Source organism: Vanacampus margaritifer, chromosome 9 (assembly GCF_051991255.1).
Source record: "Vanacampus margaritifer isolate UIUO_Vmar chromosome 9, RoL_Vmar_1.0, whole genome shotgun sequence".
Classification (NCBI taxonomy): Eukaryota; Metazoa; Chordata; class Actinopteri; order Syngnathiformes; family Syngnathidae; genus Vanacampus; species Vanacampus margaritifer.
Genome location: NC_135440.1, coordinates 13,084,691 through 13,102,855, shown reverse-complemented (window position 1 = coordinate 13,102,855; position 18,165 = coordinate 13,084,691). Strand labels below are relative to the sequence as shown.

Below are 18,165 nucleotides of genomic sequence, written 5' to 3'. Positions count from 1 at the left end.
GTGTTTATAACTAGTTCATATTACTGTATGCCTAAAAAATAAAAATAGAAATAAAATAAATTGTGTCATGTGACCATGTCTTTACCGCTCTTGTTTGCGTTCCACGTGAGCATTTCTGACACTAGTGCTCGTTAACCTTTCCTAATGCAACCTGCATTTATGAATAACACTTGGAGGGAAAGGTCAATCAATGGATATGAGCACGTGTTTGTTTTTTCACAGGGATGGCTTATGAGACCTGTTAGCGTCTCTGTGCAGGGGGTATAGATGTGCTCGTCACAGAACTAGGGGCGCTAAATTAAATTTGTGCTTAATAATAAACCAGGTCTGTTTCTTTCGTACACTGCCAAGCTGCCATCATGCTTTAGGCTACCGTACATTTTGATGACACATCCGGCCGCCTTTATCCAACTCCATTTGAAGGCTTGTTTACCGTGTGCTTAGTCATATAAAACCTGACCATCTTGAACCAAAAGCCGTTTCAGCTTGTTCACAAAAACACTCATCAGGCAGAAATACACTATGCTTAGTTTGCGTTCGCCCAAAATATGAACGAGTTCAGCCAAGTACAACACTGCCTGCATAAAAACTTAGACGTGATTCCAACAGTTCGAACGACTTTCAGTTACCAAATTGTAAGATCGAAGGAAATGCCATCGATACGGCAGAATGCCCAATATAGGGTAGAGCAGTCGGTCAAAGCCTCAAACAGGCAAAATGAGGCTTGCACCAAAATCAAGATGCACCTTGACTAAAGGATATAGAGCTCTTGTTATCAAGTGCGATATGTGTTAGGATCCAAAGTAGCTTCTCCACATTCTCTGGCGTTTATTTAAAAGATGGTATGATTAGGTCATGCTAATCATAGCATCTTCATCAGTGGTCATTTATTACACTCATTATCACCTGAAATTCAATTAAGGAATTGTAATTACCTACACACAGCCACCTTAGTCATATGTGTAATTTTGATTCAGGTGTAGATCATGTAATTAATTAAAATCAAGCTGACTTCAAGGAATATGATAATTGTTGATATTTGACTGGTTGGCAAGTTTTCAATGTATTGTCTAGAATACGTATGATTCCTTTTTTTTTTTAAAATAGTGCAACAGTATTTGAAAAAAGGAACTAGGAGTGTAACTCAAAAGTTGATTGCCCCTGATGTCATACATTTAGCGAGGCTGCAAAGTAATTCAGAAACATTAGTTGGGTTTCTATCTACCCATTTTTATTCGAAATTTCAAGAAATGCGAAAATAAAATTGAATGGAAATGCCAGAAATTCGCAAAAGGACTCTAAATTCGCAAAAAAGTTTTTACGCTTAGAGGGGGTGGATTTTGAAGCGTATCGGAAAAAAAGTGAATTTTGGCTATGGTAACACTTCCGGAACAGGTTTTGCAAATAACCGCTGGAAAGACCGGATACACGTTGCACGTTTTGACCGGATATTACGTCACACGTAAGTTTGTAGTCCCAAAGCAATGTCGGATGATAAATTAAGGTATGTTTGGTGGGACGACAAAATAGAAATCTTTTTGGAATTAATTAAAGAAGCAAATATTAATGCTATTTTAGATGGAAAACAGCAAAGAAATGCTATGGTTTATTAAGAATGACAAAAGCAAACTCAATACGACGTCATCGCACTGCGCAGTCGCTTCCTGGTCATCTTCTTCTTTTAAATTACTGGTGGATCACATCTCTCTGGCATATACCGCCACTTACTGCGGCGGAGTCTGGTCTCAATATTCGCAAAAGAAAAATGTATGGAAACGGGCATAAGTCACATGTCTGTTTTGTGCATTTTTAGTAAATTCACTTAAAAAATTCGAAACAATTGGATGGAAACCCCACTAATGGCTTGACATTGCGAATTACTTGAGTCCATTGCATAATAAACGTTTGGCAAACATGACGTTTCCTCTATTGTTTACAGAAAAGTGATGTCGAGACTTCAGTTAAAGAAGGCTGCTTTACCCATTTACAACAATTTGTCCTTTAAACACGTGAAGATCAGGAGTCAGCGAAAAATAATTAAATGATGTGAGAATGAGGGACCTTTAGACAATTCAGATTCAGTGATTAATGACGTCATTGAAGTGTAGATTTACATGACTGTATTTGAATGAGCAGTGTAGGCCTATGCCTTTTAAAAATGACTGATTCACTCATCAAAAAAGTCCCCATATTCTTCCACTTGGAATGCACTTTTTAACAGGCTGCATGCTGTGCACATTGGTAGGATTAAACACGCACATGCGTGCACAATTCAGTTTTTATTTAATTGCAATCCACTAGTGATAAACCTCAGACCCAATTTCGTGTCCCAACTCATGTTTTGGGAAACAAGCCGCCACAACTCATTCCAGATGAACATTTCATGTTGTCTCGGTATACGATTTCCAATCTGACTGAGGCCTGATAACAGCAACATTGCTGTTACTTATTCCCTCAGATCTCCTGCCTCCATCTCCCCTAATCAGATTCCTCTGCTTGGGTTATTTATCATCGCCAGCTCTGACTGTGAGTGATGCTCGGCTAATGGGTTTAGCATTCAAATCTGCTGGCTTGATGCGACAGAATCCCAACAAGGGTTGTCATTCCTGGGGCGGCAGCAGCCTCGGAGTGGCGTAAATAAGAAGCAAATAACAATCGTGAAATATTCATTGGTGGAAAGCTTATTATTTTTAAATTTTGCACATATATTTTATATTTTTGCATTACATATGATTGGTATTGATATTAAAGATATTCAAATGAATAGGACACCAAGGGGAAGAAAGTAAGAGACAAAGAAATAACTGTGTAACTGTGTTTTGATTGGGTCAGATGCGACTGTGTTTTGGTTTGGTTCATGAGGGTCAATCGTTGTTATGCTCCTGTATTTGTCTCTTGTGATGATGTTGTTGTCAGTTCCTATGCAGTTTCTCTGGTCCTGTCCTGTATTTGTCTCTTGTGGTGATGATGATGTCATCAGTTGCTATGCACTTTATATGGCCCCGCCCTGTATTTATCCCTTGTGGTGATGTTGCTGTCAGTTACTATGCCGTTTATACAGTCCCGTACTGTATCTGTCCCTTGTGATTATGATGATGTTGTCAGTTGCTATGCAATTTCCGTAGCCCTGTCCTGTATTTGTCCCTTGTGATGATGATGTTGTCAGTTGCTATGCAGTTGCTATGGTCATGTCCTGTATTTGCCCCATGTGATGATGATGTTGTAAGTTGCTATACAGTTACTATAGTCCTGTATTTTTCATTCTTATTTTGTCATATAGGCCGTTATTCTGTCATATAGAATTCAGGATGCGCCTAGCTGGAGTTATTGAGTGACACTTTTGTCAGTATATCGAGGTTTCTCTGCATCCAGCACACTCAGGGTTACTCAGGTCATGGTCAAGGTTTTTTTCAAGGTCATCTGAATCCTGCCCTGCTCTCTGTTGTTCCTTTGTATTTTTGTCTATAAAGGCCCTCAGTTTATCAATTTTTGTGTCTTTTGTGTCTAAAATCCGCACCTTATATTACACTCTTGTCTTACCCAAAGAATATTGCCGCCCGTTTTCAACTGAATGATGCTACTTAGTTCAGCCTAAATATAGCAAATCCCTTTGGTCATATTTTGAAGGGGTAAAATTACCGCTCCATGAGCTGAGCCAAGCCATTACTGAGACAGTGGAGTCTTAATTTTTAATTTTACCAAAATATTTTGGGGTTTTGTATGAACTTTCTCGGATAAAATAGAAACTGTGACCCAGGACCAGTGATCAACTATATGACACTGGTCTCATTTTGGATGAATGGAAGCTTAAAATAGGTAGGAGTAGGGGTCATCTTCTGTGAGGAACTTTTGTGTGGTATGCTAACTTCTGGTAACTTGCCATAATGTTGTTTAATCACTTGTGATGACAGAACTGTAAATGATGAAGCACCTGCTATTCAGTCTTCCTCCATGTCTTCAATTAGTCAACACAAGGTTAAATGTCATATATCATATTTGATTTATGGCCTTAGATGAAACAAGAGCAGTGATAACAAGACCGTGTGTCCATTTACTGCTATTGTACTTGTCAGAGATGACAGCTCCACCACCTAGGTGTCCCCATACGTGTGGACCAGTGACTTTATGTGATTCATGACAAACTGCCTGAGCTGTACGCTGCTTTAAATGTTTAGAAACAGCAAAAGACGGACTTTGTATGATCGATGTCCCCTTATACAAGCACTTTAAGGATAAGACACAAATCAACAAATTTCTGCATCTTTTCAGACAAGTCAAGACATGTGCAGATGTTCAGTTGGTCTCTTGTCTTTTGATCTCGAGACGCCTGCAGACACACGTGCTGCGCCAGTTGACCTGGTTTCTCTGCCTCCTTTTCCTGTCCCAAAACTGTCTGTTCGCACATCTGGATGGCCCGATACGACATTGACGTTGAACAACTTGTTCAACAAGTACCTTCTGACAAGTTGTGAAAGCCTACAGGAGCAGCAGTTATTGTGGTGACATGTTTCAGCTGATGTTATGGTGATCTGAAACAACACATCATATGAGGTTAGAAAGTAAAGGAACACTGGCTTTTTCTCCGTCAGTCATCTGGTTATTTATTCATGATGGCTCTTGTATGGCCTCTGTCATGGACTACACCAATCATGATTTGTCATTGACGAGTTTCCTGTTGATAATCCAAGCAAAGATTAAATTACATGTAGTTTTCACAGTGCCTACAATTTCAACCCCTGTGTGTGTTTATGTATCATTTTGTCTCACTGTGTGTGAATTTACGTCTCCAACGCAGCTTTGTAATTAAAATGGAAACTCGGAGTTTGAACGTCTCGGAACTCGTACAATTCGGACTTCAACCAAAAAATCGGAGTAAAAAATACCTCGGAGTTTGAACTCATTTTCGGAGTTCGAATACCCAAGCAAAGCAAGCTAAGCCGAACATAACTTGAAAACGGGTAAACGAGTGAAGCCGAGCAAAGCCGAGCAATGCTGAATGCTCAAACTGTGGTAGTTGAGACGATGCACTGCTCATTTCCATTAGGATCGTGAATACTCCAAGAGGTGCTCCATACTCGCGAGTGCATTTTGATTTTTCCGCGACAATTTTCTTTGCCATGGACCCAAAGAAAGACAACAGTGCCAATGGCAGCAAAGAAAAACATACAGTGCTACAAACCACAGTGGAATTAGGAAGGAGATTATCTCGCAGATTTAACTACTGTGACTACTTTTGTAAATACTGGCACGAGGACCCCCCTTAGCTGTTGAACAACGTGCCTGACGTTAAACAACGCTTGCAAGGACCGCTTAGTAGTCTAACAATATGCCCAATGTAAAGTACACAAACTCAGCACTGAACTAAAGCTAGCATTAACATAGCATTTATCCTCCACTAATGCCATCACACCACAACAGGTAAGGTAAGGTATTTTTATTGTTTAAATACTGTACTGTACTGTAAAGGTAAAAAACATAAATATAAATTAAAAAAGGAATTTTCTGTTTTTGGAGCTTGGGAACGGATTAATTGCATTTACATTATTTCCTATGGAAAAATATTTTTTCTGAGGTTGAACAATTTGGACTTGAACACTTTGCAGGAAAGAATTATGTTCAAACTCTGAGGTACCACTGTACCTTCTTTCCCAGGTTTGGCTGTTAATTGGAGTGCTGGTAAATCACTCTTGTACACGCGTAAACACATGTTGTGACACGATCATTGCATGTAAAGGCTATCACACCTCTTCAAGGCCTACTTGATTAACAGGTTGTTCAACCTCAAATGTGCATCGGGTCCTCCAGTTGTGTTGGCAATGCACTCCTTAACCTTGTCATAGTTTTACTGGTGATCGGTTTTATGTTTTTATTTCACTTTGTTTATGTGATTTACGTAATTGGCAGTTGTTATTGATCAATCATTGAGAGAAGAAAATTGTGAAGAATAATATAACACTGCAATCAAAGCGAGTTGGAAATGTTGACATTTATTTTATATTTATATTTTTTATTTATATTTATATTTTATGGAAAATATAGGGCTTATTGGTCAGGAGGAGTCATTGGTCAGCCTGTCAGTATTTCTAATCTGTCACTCATCAGTCCGTCATTCTGTCATTGTTACGTTAATTACGCTCCGGTCATTGCTAAATTACAGTTCATCACCACTATTTCAGTACTGTTTTACAAGCGTAATAGCACACACTTTTATTCATTTAGAAACATTTTTACACAAGTAAAACATAAATCCTTATGGTATTTCTACTCCTCCTCCCCAAACTGTCCCTCGTTTTCGCTTTCCGGTTAAGTGAAAGTTCGGATGACGGCCAAAAAATTGCTTCTGTCCGTGCTTATTCCGTCAGTGTTTCAAAATTTGCGTTAGCATCCGTTAGAAAAACAGGATTGACGAACTTTCTGTACTGACATACTTGGTGACGACACGGTATTACTGACCACCTCAGGTGGTTATTTTTCGGACTATAAGTCAAACCTATACTCAGTTGATAACTGTCCATCCACCCATATTCTTCTGCTTATCTGGGGTGGGGTTGCAGGGGAACAGCTTAAGCATAAGAAGAAGTAGTAGTCATGGTAAATAATGTGTGATGTAACGCTATATTAGCACGTGGCTTCAGTTAAACTACAACAAAGGTTAAGAGCAGCAAAAGTCGCAATAACTGAACAGAATTTTTGGGCCACAATGTGTTGTGGTAAGGTAAGTCATTTTAAACTAAAAAGAAACACATTTTCGTAGTTAGAAGCGAAATCGTGCGTTCAGAAATTTACCCTGATATCCCTACACCACTGGTGTTTTATGTTTTTCATGATGCATTTTTTTGACTGTTACAATTTATACTGGAGCGTTTTATCGTCTGAAAAACATGATAATTTAGGCTGCTGGTACGAGTCAAATGATTCACTCATGACATTATATAATATTCTATGAACTTTCTGTGACATTTGTTGTTTAATTTGCACTAATGTCTAAATTCTGCTGCTCTTTCGTCAATATTTTTACTTGAGTTGGCGCAAGTGTGTTTATGAGCGGGATGAACAGACAGATGTGTGATTGTGGCAATGGTTGAAGTCATTCCCCATCTGTGCTGGTGTGCAATTTTTGTGACAAGAAAACCACAGATTATTGCACATGAAATGTTATTCATACAAAGCAGCTCTAGCGTGACTATCCTCACGCTGCAGCACTCTGCAGCCTGTTGGAGAAACATCACACAACAAATCCCAGTGAAAATAACAGTTTTCAAATCTCACCAAAGACATCCTCGCTCACTTTCGATTTTTTTCCTGATGTCAGTGTCGGGGTTTCTATCAGCAAAGTGGTATATTTTTATTTGAACACAGAAAAACACAAAACATTTGTATGTGTTAGGATAATATTGTGAATCATATGTCCAGGTGTGTCAAATGAGTTGGCCTGTGTGACTGTAAGGAGTTTGACTTTCACTTTCAGGTGACAAACTCCACCCCAAAAATGGCATTCATGAATGAATTTTTAGAACTACATATATGCTGTTTTTATCAAGCTTACAATAATTGTTTATGGCAAATAAACACATAATAGTATTACCTGAATCTGGGTATGGTAAAGAGACTCAAGGAAATGTTTAACATCATAACATGAGCAGGACCAATTTTCAGTCACTATTTGCTGCTCCAACCCTCACCTGTTCTTTTATTTTTTTTGGCACTGACTGGAAGAATGACATCATTGCAGTCAAAAATGCAGCTTGTGTGCTCTGTACTGCTGCTCCCTCTTGCTGCTACAGCAAGCACCACACTCAGCCCAGACTGTCGGTTCAGCCGTGTGGTACAGCTGTGACTGCCTCATTCCACAGTGATAAGTACGTTTTTTTTTGTTCAGAAAGGCTATGATGCACATGTCAGTATAAATTGTACAGAGGTGGAGCAGGACTATTGCAGCAGCAGATGTTGTTTTGGAGTGTTAAGAAATGTTGCAAAGCTATATTAACAAGAACGCATGGTGGTAGACTGCCACAGTGTATTCCACTGGCATCCATTGATAAAATGGGAAGAAAAATATAGGCAACCTTTTAAAGCATGATGAATTACAGTGTAGAGTTGGTCTTGTAAAAAACAAAAGTAACCAAGCTAACCATTAACTCATTCACTGCCATTGACGGCTATAGACTATTTTTTATTAGTTTAACATTTGTATGAAAACCTAGAAAAAAAATATTGTACATTTAGAACAGATGTAAAATTTTTGATTAATCGTGAGTTAACTATTGAAGTCATGCAATTAATTATAATAAAAAATTTTAAACGCGTGATGCGATTTAAAAAAAGAAACAGAAAAGATTATTCAAAAATTAGGGGCGTCATGTGATTATTATTTTTTAATCGTAATTAATCGCATGACTTTACTAGTTAACTCATGATTAATCACAAATGTTACATCTGTTCTAAATGTACAATGAACAAAATTCTAGGTTTTCATACTCTTGTTAACAAAAGTGGAAAAAAAATGTTAAACTAATAGAAATAGTTCAAATGAATTTTTGACGTCTATAGCCGTCAATGGCAGTGAATGAGTTAATTTGATGCCAAACATACATTTATGGATTAACCAACCTTAGCTTGAGTAGACATTTCCCCACCTGAAATTGAGAGATTTCAAGTGTGTTTTTTGCAAAATGTATCCAGGCTTGGATGTTTATTTTTCTTTGTAAGATGAGGCCTCTGTCTTGCCACCTCTCCTTTACAGCCCAGATACTGTATATAAAGAACACAGGAGATTGTTGTGATGACACATGTACTAGACAGCCTGTACTTGCAAGAATTTCCTGCGGTTCCTTTAATGTACCAATTTTTTGGTCAATGATTCTTTTTCCTCATCTTTTCATTAATTTTGGTGGGATTACCAGTACCAGTTTTGGGATCCATGGATGGTATATTTAATTCTTTGGTACTTTTCTCCTAATTAAAACATCTTATTTCCTATGTTCTCCAACCTTTCTCCAGCAAGGTGGAGACCACCCAATTTTAACATGTCATAATCCACCCTATGCCAAAAAAAACTTCATTGGATGCACGAGGAAGTACTCCTTTGTGCCAAATATGAAGTCAATCCACATTAAAAAGAAGAAGGGGATTTTGGAATTCATCAGAAGTATATCTGATCTTGAGAGTGTTAACATTTAGGTGTTTTCAGTCATGTATCTGGAGTCAGAACTGAAGTAGGAAATCATTTTCCCAGCCGTAACTTTACTTGCACTGGCATGCTTTACAACGCTGACTTTTTCTGTGCACAAAATTGAATTATACATGCTTCGTTGGCCATTTGACCCGAGCCAATTCCTTGCGCTGCAATAATTCCAAGCTATGCATAGGAATTAAGAAAACACCGCCTTGCATCCCATGCCCACTGCTTGAATAAAAGTCTGGTAATGCATAGCAGACAACAGCGCAGGTCATGTTGTTGCAAATAAATATTTCAAATGGAATTCTTTCCTCAGAAAGGTCCTTGAAGAGTAACTAAACAAGTGGTGGTTGCTAAGCAATCTAAACCGGTGCCTATTGGGTTGGCACATTTATTTAAAAATCATGGAAAATGTGGTCAAAGCACTCTATATTTTAAAATCTCTGACAGTCAGAACTGGAGTCAACAAATCTTTTCATCATGATGTGCACAGTTGTGTCGGGGTTTCTGTTTCTGCAAGCATTCCTGTACAAAGTCATCATCCATATCATATGCCCACTCATAATGGAGTGGCTGATTAATAAAATGCTTTTCTGAAATGTATCCCTCAAAAGTCCAACATGTGTCTTTGGCTCTGAGGTCATGTTTCCAGGAAAGTCGTGCAATGCAAGGTTGTCTTCTGTAGCGAGGAATAGACACTTCTGGTGGCTTCGACTTTTTAACCCTGGTGTTCATTGGGTGAAGAAGTCCCCCCCCTCTATGTCTGTTTCTGGCTCTCATTTGCTTCCCTATTTGTCTGTCAATGTCTCCCTCATCACCACCTTCTTTTCTCGGTCTCATTACCCCCCACACACACACACCACCATCAATACCGACATTCTCTCACAACAATACTCTTTTTTTCTTCTCTCTCTTTGCCTGCGGTCATTTTCAGTTGGTGACTGAACTGACTGGCTTGTGTGTGTTCAAAACAGGAGGAGGGCAAATAGAAAAGAAGGAAAACGAGCTCGGCTGATGACGCCATGGCTATAGAGTAACAGGATGCGAGAGAGACATAGAGAGGGAGAACGATGGGGTTGCACTGTACAGCTAGATATCTTCTGATGTTAATTGTGGCCTACTGACCTTTTGTTCACCTGCTCTGATGCACTCACTAAAGACAGAACATGATAATGAAGTCTGTTGTTAGATGAGAAGAGCCGTGGTGTAGTTTGGGAAGGTAAACCCTCATCTGTTTCGTATTTCTACTGCAGGGTGTGGCGGGAAGGTGATAGCTGTACCAGTCATAAAGTGCATGACATAACAGGGTGACACAGTGGAACCTGCTAATTAATTTACATAAAAAAAAAAAAACGTGTTCATTTTCAACAAATTCACTGCTGGACACATTTATCTTAGTTGATGAATGTTTACTTGTGAATAGTTTCCCCTGCCCCCGATTATTCATACACCCGATAATAACCAACAATTGTGCAACATATTCTTGTCTGTACCCAAAACTTTTCAAAACCCTAGATTGCAGGTATACTGTTATGATTGTGTTTTGGGTTTGGTCATTGGGTCATTGAATTGCTATTGTCTTGTATTATGTTGTCCCTTATGATGATGAGGTATTTGTCAGTCTTATTTGGTTCGGGTTATTTTTAATTTGTAGTTACTATACAGTTGCTATGTCCCTTATGATGATAATGTTTGATGATGATGTATTAACCACTCTTAGTTGATCAAGTTTTGTGCAAATGTCCCTTGTGATGAGAATGTTGTCAATTTCTATGCTATTAGTCGCTATAAGACTGCCTCATCTTATATAGTTACTACGTCCCCTGTGAGAATGATATCAGCTACTAAGCTATCAGTCACTATTAAATTGTCTGGTCTTATGCAGTTAGTATGTCCCTTATGATGAGAATGACGTCAGTTACTATGCTATTAGTCACAATTAGATCGTCTAGTCTGATGTGGTTACTATGTACCCTATGATGACAATATCATCAGTTGCTATGCAGTTGCTTGTGCCTATATTAGTCAATCTTAGTTTGTCTAGTTTTATGCAAATGTCCCATATGATGAGAATGTTGTAAGTTGCTATGCTATTAGTCACTGTTAGGTTGTCTAGTTCTTGTTCAGTTACTACGTCCCTTATGATGATAATGTGGTCAGTTGCTATGCAGTTGCTTATTAGTTACTCTTAGTTTGTCTAGTCACTCCTATTTATTCTTATAGGCTTTTATTGTGTCATACAGAATTGCCCTAGCGAGAGTTACTGAATTACACTTATGCCCGGATGTCAAGGTTTTTAAGTGAAGATTTTCTCTGCATCCATTAACTCAAGATTTCTTAGTAAAGGTTTTTCCATCGTTTTCCTGCCCTGCTCTCTGTTGTTCTTTTGTACTACCGTGTCCTATCTGCGCTTGGGCTCAAATTCCCCACCTGACGTGACATAAACGTACCCAAGCTCTCTTCATCTTTGGTTCAACCCCTTTCTGAATATAGCAATATTGTCTGTATGTCTGTGCAGTTTTGCCTTACCCTGTTCAAATCTACCTCTTTGCGTCCATGTAATTTGAGACGGAATAGTGAGAAAATCCCCTTGGAAGACTGACCTTACTTTGAACCTTTACTTGCTTTGACAGATTGCTGTAACGTGAGCTTTTCATTTCAGAGGTTCTCTCACTTGTTTTAATGTGTTGTGCCATTCACCGCAAATAGACTGCAGTAAAAAAGATCAAGTGCAGCTCCATTAATGTGATTTGATGTGTGCATTTCGTGTATTTGTCCAGTGTGGTGTCATTGATGTAGTTGGTGATTATGTGTCTATATGGGGACCATTTGTGAGATAAGGTTAGCTTTAGTGGCGATAAGGAGGCCGCAGGAAGAGCCATTGTTTTGGCCAGGAGTGTTGTCAAAGACAGTTCTAACAATTAAGTGGGTCATGCTTCTGTGTATTCTACTGTCAATTTATTAGAAATCCCAGTGGGCTGTTACTGTATTTTTGTTGTCGCCACTAAGGGAAAGTACTTCTACATTGATCTACAATCTTGTTGGTTGCAATTTTAAACTCATCATCAAATGTTAAAGCCTTATTTAGCAGTTTATAGCATCACATGACACAAGATGGCCGACGTGAAAGGCCAGTTTGTTAGTTCCTGACAGTACCCAACATAATGCATTTCCTGTATGCAGCGTTCATTTACATAATTACCACAAATGAACAATCACATTTTAATCATGATTATTAACCCTCAAATTCATAATGCAGGGAAAAGGTCAAAATTACAATTATTGTCATTTATTGGTGATGATGCGGTCAATTACTAATCCTTGTGTGCACATAACAGCCCCTTTGTTGTGTACAAAATGAATGGTTACGGTGATTGAAAGCAAATTCAAAGGTTCTAAATGAGAATGAGTATTTCATGTAGAAGGTCGTTTAGGTGATTGAACTTGTAATAATTGCTGTTGTGGATGTCAGATAGTAAAATAGCGATGGGTTTTCTGCAACAGATTATGCACTAGGCTTGCTTGATTAGTGGTAGTTTGCATTTCCACCTAAAAACTCTTCACAAAATGACATGCGTGCTAGTATCTTGCAAGATAACTTCATTTTGACAGTTAGGATTAGTGGCTTGAGGTTTAGGACTATTTATTTGTGCATATAATGCTCAATGACTTGGGATTTGTTTCCACTCAATGACTCAGTGAAGAGCTGCTGTCTATATGTGCCCTGTAATTGATTGGCAATGATTCAAGGGTGTCGTCTGACTTTGGCCCACATGCAGCTGTTATACAACTCCGGTTCAGGATAAGCAGTGTAGAAAATGGTTGGATGCTTGATAATTGAAAAAGTTAAAACAAAAGTTCTGTAGCCATGCTGTGGGGGTATAGATGTGATTCTAATTCCTATTGTGTGCGCGAGTTGTGCACTTACTTGTGATCGAGTGTGTTTCGTCAGTATTGCATCCTCAAGGGAAATAGTCTCTGTGTGTGTCTAACCATTTCGAGTCACAATTTGGATCATTTATTTGCTCAGATTAGGGTCAGTCACATTGATCAGGTCATCAGACATCTTAAGTTGTCTGATCATTGTTTGTTGAATGCTTCTATTACCAACTCTGGAAAGGAGTTGGTATATTTGGCATCTTTAAAAACTTTATTTTTTACAGAAGGAATATTGCAGTTCCAATTCTAACTAAACATGGCAGTATTGTCTTCCAAAAAGCAACTACCATTCTTAGAGTACATATAATTTGGCAGTGGCATATTCTATTAAAAATGACTTTTTTGTTTTTTACTTTGTGAAACAGTTTTTAACCCAGGGTTTCCCTAAGAAAACTGGCTAAGCCTGGTGATCAGCGACAAACTGGGAATTTTTTTTTACCTGGGCAAATATTGAACAATGGGTGGGTTGAGGGGTGCAGACGATGAACAACATGCGGAAAAACTGATTTGTCGACAGAGAGGAAGGTGGAGGACGAATGATGGCGGGATGGCATGAAAAGCCCGGCGACCAGCCAGGCCTAGAAAGCACTGGGGGAAACCATGTATACCTAGGATGGATTTTTCACTGCTTAAACATTCAGTATATTTCATCTGAGGAAGCAAAATGTGTTTTATTATTTTATTTGTGCTGATGATCTCTATCACTATCATTTTAGGTGGATAATACGCTGCTTCTGAGCTACGAATCAACATATCAACATTGTGTCGCAATGACTGCTCTGAAGATGGTAAGCAAAAGAAGTGTGTGTTTTCTGTTATGTTCTGTTTTTTTTCCACAATCAAGGCAAGCTATTTGCACACATGTATCTTCTACCTTGGCATTTAGGACAATATATTTGATGATTGACTGCATTTATGAAATTTAAATGTAAGAGACATCAGATACTGTCAGCCCATTTGAAGTAATATTATAGCTGCTATAGGCATGTGTCCTCATGCCAAATAAATTGGATTTTGTCTTGGCCAAATAGTCTGGGAAGGAAAAACAATGACTTTCATGTTTTTAATAATGTAATACAGCCCCAGGAGGAGATCTTCCTTGTAATTTTTGCTGACATTTGACAAGATGCAGACTCAGGACTACAGAATGATTCTGTGATAAAGAAAAGAAGAAAAAAAGTCAGTTTGCCTTGCACTGCCTCTACCTCATTATCTTTGCTGCTGTTATGTTCCCATGCAGAAGTGAGCGACTAGAGAAAACCTTTTTCAAAATAACGACATCATTTTGGTTGAAGGGAAGGTGAGGTAGAAACATCAGTGACAGTAAATGAGCGAAGGGAGGAGGCAAATTGCAAATTTACTAAATGTACTGGTTGTGATTTAGTAGATGGCCAGTCGGTGATTTATATTTCTGCGGTCAAATGATATGCTCCCATCCAATGTTTATCACTGAAAAAGGTTTTCACCATTCTTGGACTCTGCACTTGGTGTGTTGCAGTGTGTGTGCTTGTGCTTGGTACAATGCATGCTTGACATGAGCTGAACCCTTAACCTCCAGCAGTGCAAAGACTTGGCTGAGGCAGAACATTGCTATTGGCAGGCTATTCGGGAAACAGCAAGGATGCTGGTGTGTATGTGTTTGTTGTGCTGTGTGTTGCTAAGTGTGAACTTTATCTTGGTCTGCTTTCAGCTGGATGGAAAAATAGAACCTTCTAAAATAATCAAGCCCGATTCATTGATTTCAGAGGCTGGCTGTAAATCATGGGGCATGGACTTTTCCTGAGATTTGTGAATGTCATTGAAATGCATCACGATACATCCATCCATCCATTTTCCGAACCGCTTATCCTCAATACTTCAAATATGAAAGTATCTTATGTACACAGTAAATTCTGTAAAGTAAATTTGACTCTATTTAGAGTGGGACCAAATAGACTCTGTTTTAGAGTAATATTTACACTTGGAAGAGAGTAAAATAGAGAATTGGAAACAAATAAAAATAAAAGACACTCAAGGGTTGAGGAACAAACTCACAACCTTCAGCTTGGGATACAGCCGATCTACTACCTGAGCCACGCAGCTCCTGCTTTGTGTTAGTATATCACTCGTTTCAGCTGGAATCTTGCTAACTTCAAGAGACCAAAACCGATGTGTTTGCTTGGAGATAATCAAACAGTAGGAGGGGCATAGGTCAGGTGGTAGTGTGACAGTTTCCCAAGCGTCTCCCAAGCTGAATGTCATGAGTTTGTTCCTCAACCGTTGAGTGATTTTTATTTCTTTTTTTCATTTTTTAAATTTTACTCTCATCCAAGTGAAAATCTTAGCCTCTTCTAAAACTGAGTCTATTTGGTCCCCTTCTAAATAGATGAAAATTTACTCTACAGAATTTACTGTGTAGCGAATGTCAGAGATGGGAGTAAGTCACATACTGTATGTCCAAGTCAATTTGTTTTATCTTATACAGTGGAAATGTATTGTCAGATTTTTTTAATTGATTTATTTTTTGCCTCTTCACTTTATTCATCTGTAATGCTAAGACGTTGCTATAAGTTTGCAGTCCCTATCATTGTGACTTTTATGGAGGTAAAATATTTTCAAATAACTTTAGATGCAACAAGATTTATTCATTGATCTCAAGAATCCCTATTATGGCAGCCACCCAGCTTTGTGTCTCCAACTTTGAAGCCAAAGCAAGTCTCATCATTATCATGTGCTATTATTTCAGAACGATTTTCCTCCAAAGTAATTAATCGACTCATTAAAAAGAGAGAGAAAAAAAAGAAAAGCAACGCCATCAAGTCTCTGTTTATGTAGGCTCAAGAGGAGACAGACTTTTTAATGGCAATAGCAAGAGAATGTGGCTTGGTTCTGACATCAAACGGCAAGTCACATAATAACATGGTCATGCAGAGGATTTCCTCTCCTTCCAAAAGTCATAAAAACTGTGAATCATAACCTGTCAAGACAGTTTTAGTGCTAATTGTCAAACCTCTGTATTTCTGTCAAGTGAGTGCTCCAGTAGCTGTACTGTTAAGCCATTAAAAGGAAATCGATCTGAAATTTTTTAATAAGAACTTTTTAGTTCTTGTTTGGAATACAGTAAGCTGACTGAGATTTAGTGTAAATCCATCTATGTCAACATAAGGTGGTTGTACAATATATTTGCAAATACAACAGTAGTTCAAGTAAAATTTAGGAATGTCTACCGTTTGACCAATTCTAGCAATACAAGTGTGTTGTCTTGTTCTGATAAAGCCACCGTTTAATCCAACATGTAATGACATACATAAAAAAAGAAGAACGAAAGCACAAAGAATAAATCTGGTATCATATTGAATGAATACTATAACACTCTGCACTGAGCTGTATTAAATAAAGTGGATACAAAAAGAAATACAAGACTGATGGTTGAAAGTACTACACACCGACCAAACCCTAATGTCCGCTACAGACCCAGTCAGCAAGCCCCGCCCATTGTGAAACTCTTTGCGGTTATCGATGGCTTAACGAGTGGCATAACAAAGCGAAGCGCTAATGCTAATGTGGACACTTGTAACCCACTTTCTACTCATGTCAGTTATCAGCAAGCTACCCTATTGTTACAAAAGCATAAGTGCTTCAACTGCTGTGATACGACAGTGTCCAATAGCAGCCTAGCTCAGCGGTGTTGGTGGTGGCACATTCCCATCAAAGGCAATTCATGTACAATAAAAAATTCTCGACCACTTTTCATTACGTTTATACTTTTGTCAACGGTAAAGTGCGTGCTGTCAATATAAAACATGCATCCTTGATACTTGACATAATGAAGGAATCAGGAAGGAAGTTTTGATGTTGTATTTTATTACAAACAGAACTACACATTTTTTTTCCGTTTTTCTTTTAGATTTCAGAATGATCTGCCGCTTTTAAGTGACAGCAAATATTTCTGACCACTTTTGCAGTTGTCACAACGCCACTATTCAGCCTGAAGAACATTAGATTTAGGTTGAAGAAGTGTGCCCCCCCAGCCCCCCTGTAATTTATTTCTGCAGACGGGTCTGGTGTGATTCACTCTGTGGTTGGAATATTGTCATTTGACAATGTCTCACATAGATTATGAAAATAGGAAAGATTGTTAATCAATTGCTAAAGCTGTTACTTCCCAAATGATTTTGTTTTAAATACATTAAACCCAGTTCACATTCCTTCCGCAAATAATTTGATCCTAAAGCTCGACACGGCAAAACATTTTTGATCCTTGGTATGCGATGATCAAAGTTCTGTTGAAGGATCTGAGACTTGTCGCTTAGCAACCACATTGAAACACACAGACAACACTTTAAATTTGGCATACTGTGCTTGCTCTTTAAAACCTCTGTGTAAAATCAACAGCTAATATTCTTTACACCGTCAAGGGAAGTTATAATAAAGATAATGGAGGCTCCTGTGCATGTGGGTTAGGATCCAGTGTGTTTGTGGGAGGCAGGAAGTGCGAGACGAGGCTGCGTTTTAATTATTTACAGCTGAGCAACTGAAACTCCTCACTCTCCCTCTTGTCAGTCTACCCTATAATCCAGAGTTGGCTTATAAACACAATTAAAGTTTCCATCTTGTTCTCATCCTGGGTGGCCAAGGTTTGCACGTTTGTGCGTGTTTAGTATATTTATGCTCATTTACCTCTTTGCGGACAAAAGTCTCCAAGGGTGTGCAGCACTCAGAACTTTGTGGCCTTCTCTGACCCAAATTGCTTTTTATTTAACCCCTTAGGACTTTTCTTTCTCGACCAAAAGGATCAAATCTGTGGTTGATTTATAGCCAAATAAAGTCCCCACAAACTTCCACGCTGGTTTGATGGATACTACAGATACGATCTAAATATATATCGTTTTTCTTAATATATACTGAATACATATTTATATTTAGACGTCATTCTTGTTTATATATATTTTTTGCAAATCTTATTTAAAATTGATCCCAAGTTGGCAGCTTGTTAAAAATGTTTAACTTTTTATTTGATTTTATTTATAATTTGCCCTCATTATTGGCTAATCTTGTATAGATGTTAT

The 18,165-nt window shown here is 38.3% G+C and overlaps 1 long non-coding RNA gene across 3 annotated transcripts in view; it reads left to right on the top strand.

Moving 5' to 3' along the window:
* LOC144057529 (uncharacterized) overlaps positions 1–18,165 on the top strand; it is a 105,769-nt gene that overhangs the window by 47,615 nt on the left and 39,989 nt on the right. For all 3 annotated transcript variants that reach the window (XR_013295281.1, XR_013295279.1, XR_013295280.1), the window contains one exon: positions 13,834–13,905. This is a non-coding gene — a long non-coding RNA (uncharacterized LOC144057529). The remainder of the gene's footprint in view (positions 1–13,833; positions 13,906–18,165) is intronic.